The sequence below is a fragment of the Lasioglossum baleicum genome, unplaced genomic scaffold, assembly GCF_051020765.1.
Source record: "Lasioglossum baleicum unplaced genomic scaffold, iyLasBale1 scaffold0168, whole genome shotgun sequence".
Taxonomy (NCBI): Eukaryota; Metazoa; Arthropoda; class Insecta; order Hymenoptera; family Halictidae; genus Lasioglossum; species Lasioglossum baleicum.
Window position 1 is genome coordinate 28497 of NW_027469228.1, and position 14248 is coordinate 42744.

The window sequence follows — 14248 nt, forward strand, 5'->3', positions numbered from 1 at the left end:
ATAACGCATAACGCATAACGCATAACGCATAACGCATAACGCATAACGCATAACGCATAACGCATAACGCATAACGCATAACGCATAACGCATAACGCATAACGCATAACGCATAACGCATAACGCATAACGCATAACGCATAACGCATAACGCATAACGCATAACGCATAACGCATAACGCATAACGCATGACGCATAACGCATGACGCATGACGCATAACGCATGACGCATGACGCATGACGCATGACGCATATCGCATAACGCATAACGCATAACGCATAACGCATAACGCATAACGCATAACGCATAACGCATAACGCATAACGCATAACGCATAACGCATAACGCATAACGCATAACGCATAACGCATAACGCATAACGCATAACGCATAACGCATAACGCATAACGCATAACGCATAACGCATAACGCATAACGCATAACGCATAACGCATAACGCATAACGCATAACGCATAACGCATAACGCATAACGCATAACGCATCACGCATAACGCATAACGCATAACGCATAACGCATAACGCATAACGCATAACGCATAACGCATAACGCATAACGCATAACGCATAACGCATAACGCATAACGCATAACGCATAACGCATAACTCATAACGCATAACGCATAACGCATAACGCATAACGCATAACGCATAACGCATAACGCATAACGCATAACGCATAACGCATAACGCATAACGCATAACGCATAACGCATAACGCATAACGCATAACGCATAACGCATAACGCATAACGCATAACGCATAACGCATAACGCATAACGCATAACGCATAACGCATAACGCATAACGCATAACGCATAACGCATAACGCATAACGCATAACGCTTAACGCATAACGCATAACGCATAACGCATAACGCATAACGCATAACGCATAACGCATAACGCATAACGCATAACGCATAACGCATAACGCATAACGCATAACGCATAACGCATAACGCATAACGCATAACGCATAACGCATAACGCATAACGCATAACGCATAACGCATAACGCATATCGCATAACGTATAACGCTTAACGCATAACGCATAACGCATAAGGCATAACGCGTAACGCATAACGGATAACGCATAACGGATAACGCATGGTGCATAACGCATAACGCATAACGCATAACGCATAACGCATAACGCATAACGCATAACGCATAAGGCATAACGCATAACGCATAACGCATAACGCATAACGCATAACGCATAACGCATAACGCATAACGCATAACGCATAACGCATAACGCATAACGCATAACGCATAACGCATAACGCATAACGCATAACGCATAACGCATAACGCATAACGCATAACGCATAACGCATAACGCATAACGCATAACGCATAACGCATAACGCATAACGTTCAATGAAAAAGTCATAACGCATAACGCATAACGTTCAATGAAAAAGTCATAACGCATAACGCATATCGCATAACGCATAACGCATAACGCATAACGCATAACGCATAACGCATAACGCATAACGCATAACGCATAACGCATAACGCATAACGCATAACGCATAACGCATAACGCATAACGCATAACGCATAACGCATAACGCAAAACGCATAACGCATAACGCATAACGCATAACGCATAACGCATAACGCATAACGCATAACGCATAACGCATAACGCATAACGCATAACGCATAACGCATAACGCATAACGCATAACGCATAACGCATAACGCATAACGCATAACGCATAACGCATAACGCATAACGCATAACGCATAACGCATAACGCATAACGCATAACGCATAACGCATAACGCATAACGCATAACGCATGACGCATAACGCATGACGCATGACGCATGACGCATGACGCATGACGCATGACGCATAACGCATCACGCATAACGCATAACGCATAACGCATAACGCATAACGCATAACGCATAACGCATAACGCATAACGCATAACGCATAACGCATAACGCATAACGCATAACGCATAACGCATAACGCATAACGCATAACGCATAACGCATAACGCATAACGCATAACGCATAACGCATAACGCATAACGCATAACGCATAACGCATAACGCATAACGCATAACGCATAACGCATAACGCATAACGCATAACGCATAACGCATAACGCATAACGCATAACGCATAACGCATAACGCATATCGCATAACCCGTAAAGCACAACGCATAACACATAACGCATAACACATAACGCATAACGCATAACGCATAACGCATAACGCATAACGCATAACGCATAACGCATAACGCATAACGCATAACGCATAACGCATAACGCATAACGCATAACGCATAACGCATAACGCATAACACATAACGCATAACGCATAACGCATAACACATAACGCATAACGCATATCGCATATCGCATAACGTATAACGCTTAACGCATAACGCGTAACGCGTAACGCGTAACGCATAACGCATAACGCATAACGCATAACGCATAACGCATAACGCATAACGCATAACGCATAACGCATAACGCATAACGCATAACGCATAACGCATAACGCATAACGCATAACGCATAACGCATAACGCATAACGCATAACGCATAACGCATAACGCATAACGCATAACGCATAACGCATAACGCATAACGCATAACGCATAACGCATAACGCATAACGCATAACGCATAACGCATAACGCATAACGCATAACGCATAACGCATAACGCATAACGCATAACGCATAACGCATAACGCATAACGCATAACGCATAACGCATAACGGATAACGCATAACGCATAACGCATAACGCATAACGCATAACGCATAACGCATAACGCCTAACGCATAACGCATAACGCATAACGCATAACCCATAACGCATAACGCATAACCCATAACGAATAACGCATAACGCTCAATGGAAAAGTCATAACGCATAACGCGTAACGCGCAACGCATAACGCATAACGCTTAACGCATGACGCATATCGCATAACGCATAACGCATAATGGATAACGCATAACGCATAATGCATAACGCATAACGCATAACGCATAACGCATAACGCATAACGCATAACCCATAACGCATAACGCATAACCCATAACGAATAACGCATAACGCTCAATGGAAAAGTCATAACGCATAACGCTCAATGAAAAAGTCATAATGCTTAACGCATAACGCATAACGCATAACGCATAACGCATAACGCATAACGCATAACGCATAACGCATAACGCATAACGCATAACGCATAACGCATAACGCACATCGCATAACGCATAACGCATAACGCATAACGCATAACGCATAACGCATAACGCATAACGCATAACGCATAACGCATAACGCATAACGAATAACGCATAACGCATAACGCATAACGCATAACGCATAACGCATAACGCGTAACGCATAACGCGTAACGCATAACGCATAACGCATAACGCATAACGCATAACGCATAACGCATAACGCATAACGCATAACGCATAACGCATAACGCATAACGCATAACGCATAACGCATAACGCATAACGCATAACGCATAACGCATAACGCATAACGCATAACGCATAACGCATAACGCATAACGCATATCGCATAACGTATAACGCTTAACGCATAACGCATAACGCATAACGCATAACGCATAACGCATAACGCATAACGCATAACGCATAACGCATAACGCATAACGCATAACGCATAACGCATAACGCATAACGCATAACGCATAACGCATAACGCATAACGCATAACGCATAACGCATAACGCATAACGCATAACGCATATCGCATAACGTATAACGCTTAACGCATAACGCATAACGCATAACGGATAACGCATGGTGCATAACGCATAACGCATAACGCATAACGCATAACGCATAACGCATAACGCATAACGCATAACGCATAACGCATAACGCATAACGCATAACGCATAACGCATAACGCATAACGCATAACGCATAACGCATAACGCATAACGCATAACGCATAACGCATAACGCATAACGCATAACGCATAACGCATAACGCATAACGCATAACGCATAACGCATAACGCATAACGCATAACGCATAACGCATAACGCATAACGCATAACGCATAACGCATAACGCATAACGCATAACGCATAACGCATAACGCATAACGCATAACGCATAACGCATAACGCATAACGCATAACGCATAACGCATAACGCATAACGCATAACGCATAACGCATAACGCATAACGCATAACGCATAACGCATAACGCATAACGCATAACGCATAACGCATAACGCATAACGCATAACGCATAACGCATAACGCATAACGCATAACGCATAACGCATAACGCATAACGGATAACGCATAACGCATAACGCATAACGCATAACGCATAACGCATAACGCATAACGCCTAACGCATAACGCATAACGCATAACGCATAACCCATAACGCATAACGCATAACCCATAACGAATAACGCATAACGCTCAATGGAAAAGTCATAACGCATAACGCGTAACGCGCAACGCATAACGCATAACGCTTAACGCATGACGCATATCGCATAACGCATAACGCATAATGGATAACGCATAACGCATAATGCATAACGCATAACGCATAACGCATAACGCATAACGCATAACCCATAACGCATAACGCATAACCCATAACGAATAACGCATAACGCTCAATGGAAAAGTCATAACGCATAACGCTCAATGAAAAAGTCATAATGCTTAACGCATAACGCATAACGCATAACGCATAACGCATAACGCATAACGCATAACGCATAACGCATAACGCATAACGCATAACGCATAACGCATAACGCATAACGCACATCGCATAACGCATAACGCATAACGCATAACGCATAACGCATAACGCATAACGCATAACGCATAACGCATAACGCATAACGAATAACGCATAACGCATAACGCATAACGCATAACGCATAACGCATAACGCGTAACGCATAACGCGTAACGCATAACGCATAACGCATAACGCATAACGCATAACGCATAACGCATAACGCATAACGCATAACGCATAACGCATAACGCATAACGCATAACGCATAACGCATAACGCATAACGCATAACGCATAACGCATAACGCATAACGCATAACGCATAACGCATAACGCATATCGCATAACGTATAACGCTTAACGCATAACGCATAACGCATAACGCATAACGCATAACGCATAACGCATAACGCATAACGCATAACGCATAACGCATAACGCATAACGCATAACGCATAACGCATAACGCATAACGCATAACGCATAACGCATAACGCATAACGCATAACGCATAACGCATAACGCATAACGCATAACGCATATCGCATAACGTATAACGCTTAACGCATAACGCATAACGCATAACGCATAAGGCATAACGCGTAACGCATAACGGATAACGCATAACGGATAACGCATGGTGCATAACGCATAACGCATAACGCATAACGCATAACGCATAACGCATAACGCATAACGCATAAGGCATAACGCATAACGCATAACGCATAACGCATAACGCATAACGCATAACGCATAACGCATAACGCATAACGCATAACGCATAACGCATAACGCATAACGCATAACGCATAACGCATAACGCATAACGCATAACGCATAACGCATAACGCATAACGCATAACGCATAACGCATAACGCATAACGTTCAATGAAAAAGTCATAACGCATAACGCATATCGCATAACGCATAACGCATAACGCATAACGCATAACGCATAACGCATAACGCATAACGCATAACGCATAACGCATAACGCATAACGCATAACGCATAACGCATAACGCATAACGCATAACGCATAACGCATAACGCATAACGCATAACGCATAACGCATAACGCATAACGCATAACGCATAACGCATAACGCATAACGCATAACGCATAACGCATAACGCATAACGCATAACGCATAACGCATAACGCATAACGCATAACGCATAACGCATAACGCATAACGCATAACGCATAACGCATAACGCATAACGCATAACGCATAACGCATAACGCATAACGCATAACGCATAACGCATAACGCATAACGCATAACGCATAACGCATAACGCATGACGCATAACGCATGACGCATGACGCATGACGCATGACGCATGACGCATAACGCATGACGCATAACGCATAACGCATAACGCATAACGCATAACGCATAACGCATAACGCATAACGCATAACGCATAACGCATAACGCATAACGCATAACGCATAACGCATAACGCATAACGCATAACGCATAACGCATAACGCATAACGCATAACGCATAACGCATAACGCATAACGCATAACGCATAACGCATAACGCATAACGCATAACGCATAACGCATAACGCATAACGCATAACGCATAACGCATAACGCATAACGCATAACGCATAACGCATAACGCATAACGCATAACGCATAACGCATAACGCATAACGCATAACGCATATCGCATAACCCGTAAAGCACAACGCATAACACATAACGCATAACACATAACGCATAACGCATAACGCATAACGCATAACGCATAACGCATAACGCATAACGCATAACGCATAACGCATAACGCATAACGCATAACGCATAACGCATAACGCATAACGCATAACGCATAACGCATAACGCATAACGCATAACACATAACGCATAACGCATAACACATAACGCATAACGCATATCGCATATCGCATAACGTATAACGCTTAACGCATAACGCGTAACGCGTAACGCGTAACGCATAACGCATAACGCATAACGCATAACGCATAACGCATAACGCATAACGCATAACGCATAACGCATAACGCATAACGCATAACGCATAACGCATAACGCATAACGCATAACGCATAACGCATAACGCATAACGCATAACGCATAACGCATAACGCATAACGCATAACGCATAACGCATAACGCATAACGCATAACGCATAACGCATAACGCATAACGCATAACGCATAACGCATAACGCATAACGCATAACGCATAACGCATAACGCATAACGCATAACGCATAACGCATAACGCATAACGCATAACGCATAACGCATAACGCATAACGCATAACGCATAACGCATAACGTATAACGCATAACGCATAACGCATAACGCATAACGCATAACGCATAACGCATAACGCATATCGCATAACCCGTAAAGCACAACGCATAACACATAACGCATAACACATAACGCATAACGCATAACGCATAACGCATAACGCATAACGCATAACGCATAACGCATAACGCATAACGCATAACGCATAACGCATAACGCATAACGCATAACGCATAACGCATAACGCATAACGCATAACGCATAACGCATAACGCATAACGCATAACGCATAACGCATAACGCATAACGCATAACGCATAACGCATAACGCATAACGCATAACGCATAACGCATAACGCATAACGCATAACGCATAACGCATAACGCATAACGCATAACGCATAACGCATAACGCATAACGCATAACGCATAACGCATAACGCATAACGCATAACGCATAACGCATAACGCATAACGCATAACGCATAACGCATAACGCATAACGCATAACGCATAACGCATAACGCATAACGCATAACGCATAACGCATAACGCATAACGCATAACGCATAACGCATAACGCATAACGCATAACGCATAACGCATAACGCATAACGCATAACGCATAACGCATAACGCATAACCCATAACGAATAACGCATAACGCTCAATGGAAAAGTCATAACGCATAACGCTCAATGAAAAAGTCATAATGCTTAACGCATAACGCATAACGCATAACGCATAACGCATAACGCATAACGCATAACGCATAACGCATAACGCATAACGCATAACGCATAACGCATAACGCACATCGCATAACGCATAACGCATAACGCATATCGCATAACCCGTAAAGCACAACGCATAACACATAACGCATAACGCATAACACATAACGCATAACGCATAACGTATAACGCTTAACGCATAACGCATAACACATAACGCATAACGCATAACGCATAACGCATAACGCATAACGCATAACGCATAACGCATAACGCATAACGCATAACGCATAACGCATAACGCATAACGCATAACCCATAACGCATAACGCATAACCCATAACGAATAACGCATAACGCTCAATGGAAAAGTCATAACGCATAACGCTCAATGAAAAAGTCATAATGCTTAACGCATAACGCATAACGCATAACGCATAACGCATAACGCATAACGCATAACGCATAACGCATAACGCATAACGCATAACGCACATCGCATAACGCATAACGCATAACGCATAACGCATAACGCATAACGAATAACGCATAACGCATAACGCATAACGCATAACGCATAACGCATAACGCATAACGCGTAACGCATAACGCGTAACACATAACGCATAACGCATAACGCATAACGCATAACGCATATCGCATAACGCATAACGCATAACGCATAACGCATAACGCATAACGCATAACGCATAACGAATAACGCATAACGCTCAATGGAAAAGTCATAACGCTTAACGCTCAATGAAAAAGTCATAATGCTTAACGCATAACGCATAACGCATAACGCATAACGCATAACGCATAACGCATAACGCATAACGCATAACGCATAACGCATAACGCATAACGCATAACGCATAACGCATAACGCACATCGCATAACGCATAACGCATAACGCATAACGCATAACTCATAACGCATAACGCATAACGCATAACGCATAACGCATAACGCATAACGCATAACGCATAACGCATAACGCATAACAGCATAACGCATAACGCATAACGCATAACGCATAACGCATAACGCATAACGCATAACGCATAACGCATAACGCATAACGCATAACGCATAACGCATAACGCATAACGCATAACGCATAACGCATAACGCATAACGCATAACGCATAACGCATAACGCATAACGCATAACGCATAACGCATAACGCATAACGCATAACGCATAACGCATAACGCATAACGCATAACGCATAACGCATAACGCATAACGCATAACGCATAACGCATAACGCATAACGCATAACGCATAACGCATAACGCATAACGCATAACGCATAACGCATAACGCATAACGCATAACGCATAACGCATATCGTATAACGCATAACGTTCAATGAAAAAGTCATAACGCATAACGCATATCGCATAACCCGTAAAGCACAACGCATAACACATAACGCATAACGCATAACACATAACGCATAACGCATAACGTATAACGCTTAACGCATAACGCATAACACATAACGCATAACGCATAACGCATAACGCATAACGCATAACGCATAACGCATAACGCATAACGCATAACGCATAACGCATAACGCATAACGCATAACGCATAACCCATAACGCATAACGCATAACCCATAACGAATAACGCATAACGCTCAATGGAAAAGTCATAACGCATAACGCTCAATGAAAAAGTCATAATGCTTAACGCATAACGCATAACGCATAACGCATAACGCATAACGCATAACGCATAACGCATAACGCATAACGCATAACGCATAACGGATAACGCATAATGCATAACGCATAACGCTTAACGCATGACGCATATCGCATAACGCATAACGCATAACGCATAACGCATAATGGATAACGCATAACGCATAATGCATAACGCATAACGCATAACGCATAACGCATAACGCATAACCCATAACGCATAACGCATAACCCATAACGAATAACGCATAACGCTCAATGGAAAAGTCATAACGCATAACGCTCAATGAAAAAGTCATAATGCTTAACGCATAACGCATAACGCATAACGCATAACGCATAACGCATAACGCATAACGCATAACGCATAACGCATAACGCATAACGCATAACGCACATCGCATAACGCATAACGCATAACGCATAACGCATAACGCATAACGCATAACGCATAACGCATAACGCATAACGCATAACGCATAACGAATAACGCATAACGCATAACGCATAACGCATAACGCATAACGCATAACGCGTAACGCATAACGCGTAACGCATAACGCATAACGCATAACGCATAACGCATAACGCATATCGCATAACGCATAACGCATAACGCATAACGCATAACGCATAACGCATAACGCATAACGAATAACGCATAACGCATAACGCATAACGCATAACGCGTAACGCATAACGCATAACGCATAACGCATAACGCATAACGCATAACGCATAACGCATAACGCATAACGCATAACGCATAACGCATAACGCATAACGCATAACGCATAACGCATATCGTATAACGCATAACGTTCAATGAAAAAGTCATAACGCATAACGCATATCGCATAACCCGTAAAGCACAACGCATAACACATAACGCATAACGCATAACACATAACGCATAACGCATAACGTATAACGCTTAACGCATAACGCATAACACATAACGCATAACGCATAACGCATAACGCATAACGCATAACGCATAACGCATAACGCATAACGCATAACGCATAACGCATAACGCATAACGCATAACGCATAACGCGTAACGCGTAACGCATAACGCATAACGCTTAACGCGTAACGCATAACGCATAACGCATAACGCATAACGCATAACGCATAACGCATAACGCATAACGCATAACGCATAACGCATAACGCATAACGCATGACACATTACTCATAACGCATTACGCATAACGCATAACGCATAACGGATAACGCATAATGCATAACGCATAACGCTTAACGCATGACGCATATCGCATAACGCATAACGCATAACGCATAACGCATAATGGATAACGCATAACGCATAATGCATAACGCATAACGCATAACGCATAACGCATAACGCATAACCCATAACGCATAACGCATAACCCATAACGAATAACGCATAACGCTCAATGGAAAAGTCATAACGCATAACGCTCAATGAAAAAGTCATAATGCTTAACGCATAACGCATAACGCATAACGCATAACGCATAACGCATAACGCATAACGCATAACGCATAACGCATAACGCATAACGCATAACGCACATCGCATAACGCATAACGCATAACGCATAACGCATAACGCATAACGCATAACGCATAACGCATAACGCATAACGCATAACGCATAACGAATAACGCATAACGCATAACGCATAACGCATAACGCATAACGCATAACGCGTAACGCATAACGCGTAACGCATAACGCATAACGCATAACGCATAACGCATAACGCATATCGCATAACGCATAACGCATAACGCATAACGCATAACGCATAACGCATAACGCATAACGAATAACGCATAACGCATAACGCATAACGCATAACGCGTAACGCATAACGCGTAACGCATAACGCATAACGCATAACGCATAACGCATAACGCATAACGCATAACGCATAACGCATAACGCATAACGCATAACGCATAACGCATAACGCATAACGCATATCGTATAACGCATAACGTTCAATGAAAAAGTCATAACGCATAACGCATATCGCATAACCCGTAAAGCACAACGCATAACACATAACGCATAACGCATAACACATAACGCATAACGCATAACGTATAACGCTTAACGCATAACGCATAACACATAACGCATAACGCATAACGCATAACGCATAACGCATAACGCATAACGCATAACGCATAACGCATAACGCATAACGCATAACGCATAACGCATAACGCATAACGCATAACCCATAACGCATAACGCATAACCCATAACGAATAACGCATAACGCTCAATGGAAAAGTCATAACGCATAACGCTCAATGAAAAAGTCATAATGCTTAACGCATAACGCATAACGCATAACGCATAACGCATAACGCATAACGCATAACGCATAACGCATAACGCATAACGCATAACGCATAACGCATAACGCATAACGCATAACGCATAACGCATAACGCACATCGCATAACGCATAACGCATAACGCATAACGCATAACGCATAACGAATAACGCATAACGCATAACGCATAACGCATAACGCATAACGCATAACGCGTAACGCATAACGCGTAACACATAACGCATAACGCATAACGCATAACGCATAACGCATATCGCATAACGCATAACGCATAACGCATAACGCATAACGCATAACGCATAACGCATAACGAATAACGCATAACGCATGACGCATAACGGATAACCCATAACGCATAACGCATAAAGCATAGTCCATAACGCATAACGCATGACACATTACTCATAACGCATTACGCATAACGCATAACGCATAATGCATAACGCATTACGCATAACGCATAACGCTCAATGAAAAAGTCATAACGCATAACGCATATCGCATAACCCGTAAAGCACAACGCATAACACATAACGCATAACGCATAACGCATAACGCATAACGCATAACGCATAACGCATAACGCATAACGCATAACGCATAACGCATAACGCATAACGCATAACGCATAACGCATAACGCATAACGCATAACGCATAACGCATAACGCATAACGCATAACGCATAACGCATAACGCATAACGCATAACGCATAACGCATAACGCATAACGCATAACGCATAACGCATAACGCATAACGCATAACGCATAACGCATAACGCATAACGCATAACGCATAACGCATAACGCATAACGCATAACGCATAACGCATAACGCATAACGCATAACGCATAACGCATAACGCATAACGCATAACGCATAACGCATAACGCATAACGCATAACGCATAACGCATAACGCATAACGCATAACGCATAACGCATAACGCATAACGCATGACGCATAACGCATAACGCATATCGCATAACGCATAACGCATAACGCATAACGCATAACGCATAACGCATAACGCATAACGCATAACGCATAACGCATAACGCATAACGCATAACGCATAACGCATAACGCATAACGCATAACGCATAACGCATAACGCATAACGCATAACGCATAACGCATAACGCATAACGCATAACGCATAACGCATAACGCATAACGCATAACGCATAACGCATAACGCATAACGCATAACGCATAACGCATAACGCATAACGCATAACGCATAACGCATAACGCATAACGCATAACGCATAACGCATTACGCATGACGCATGACGCATCACGCATAACGCATAACGCATAACGCATAACGCATAACGCATAACGCATAACGCATAAAGCATAACGCTTAACGAATAACGCATAACGCATAACGCATGACACATTACTCATAACGCATTACGCATAACGCATAACGCATAACGGATAACGCATAATGCATAACGCATAACGCTTAACGCATGACGCATATCGCATAACGCATAACGCATAACGCATAACGGATAACGCATAACGCATAACGCATAACGCATAACGCATAACGCATAACGCATAACGCCTAACGCATAACGCATAACGCATAACGCATAACCCATAACGCATAACGCATAACCCATAACGAATAACGCATAACGCTCAATGGAAAAGTCATAACGCATAACGCGTAACGCGCAACGCATAACGCATAACGCTTAACGCATGACGCATATCGCATAACGCATAACGCATAACGCATAACGCATAATGGATAACGCATAACGCATAATGCATAACGCATAACGCATAACGCATAACGCATAACGCATAACCCATAACGCATAACGCATAACCCATAACGAATAACGCATAACGCTCAATGGAAAAGTCATAACGCATAACGCTCAATGAAAAAGTCATAATGCTTAACGCATAACGCATAACGCATAACGCATAACGCATAACGCATAACGCATAACGCATAACGCATAACGCATAACGCATAACGCATAACGCACATCGCATAACGCATAACGCATAACGCATAACGCATAACGCATAACGCATAACGCATAACGCATAACGCATAACGAATAACGCATAACGCATAACGCATAACGCATAACGCATAACGCATAACGCGTAACGCATAACGCGTAACGCATAACGCATAACGCATAACGCATAACGCATAACGCATATCGCATAACGCATAACGCATAACGCATAACGCATAACGCATAACGCATAACGCATAACGAATAACGCATAACGCAT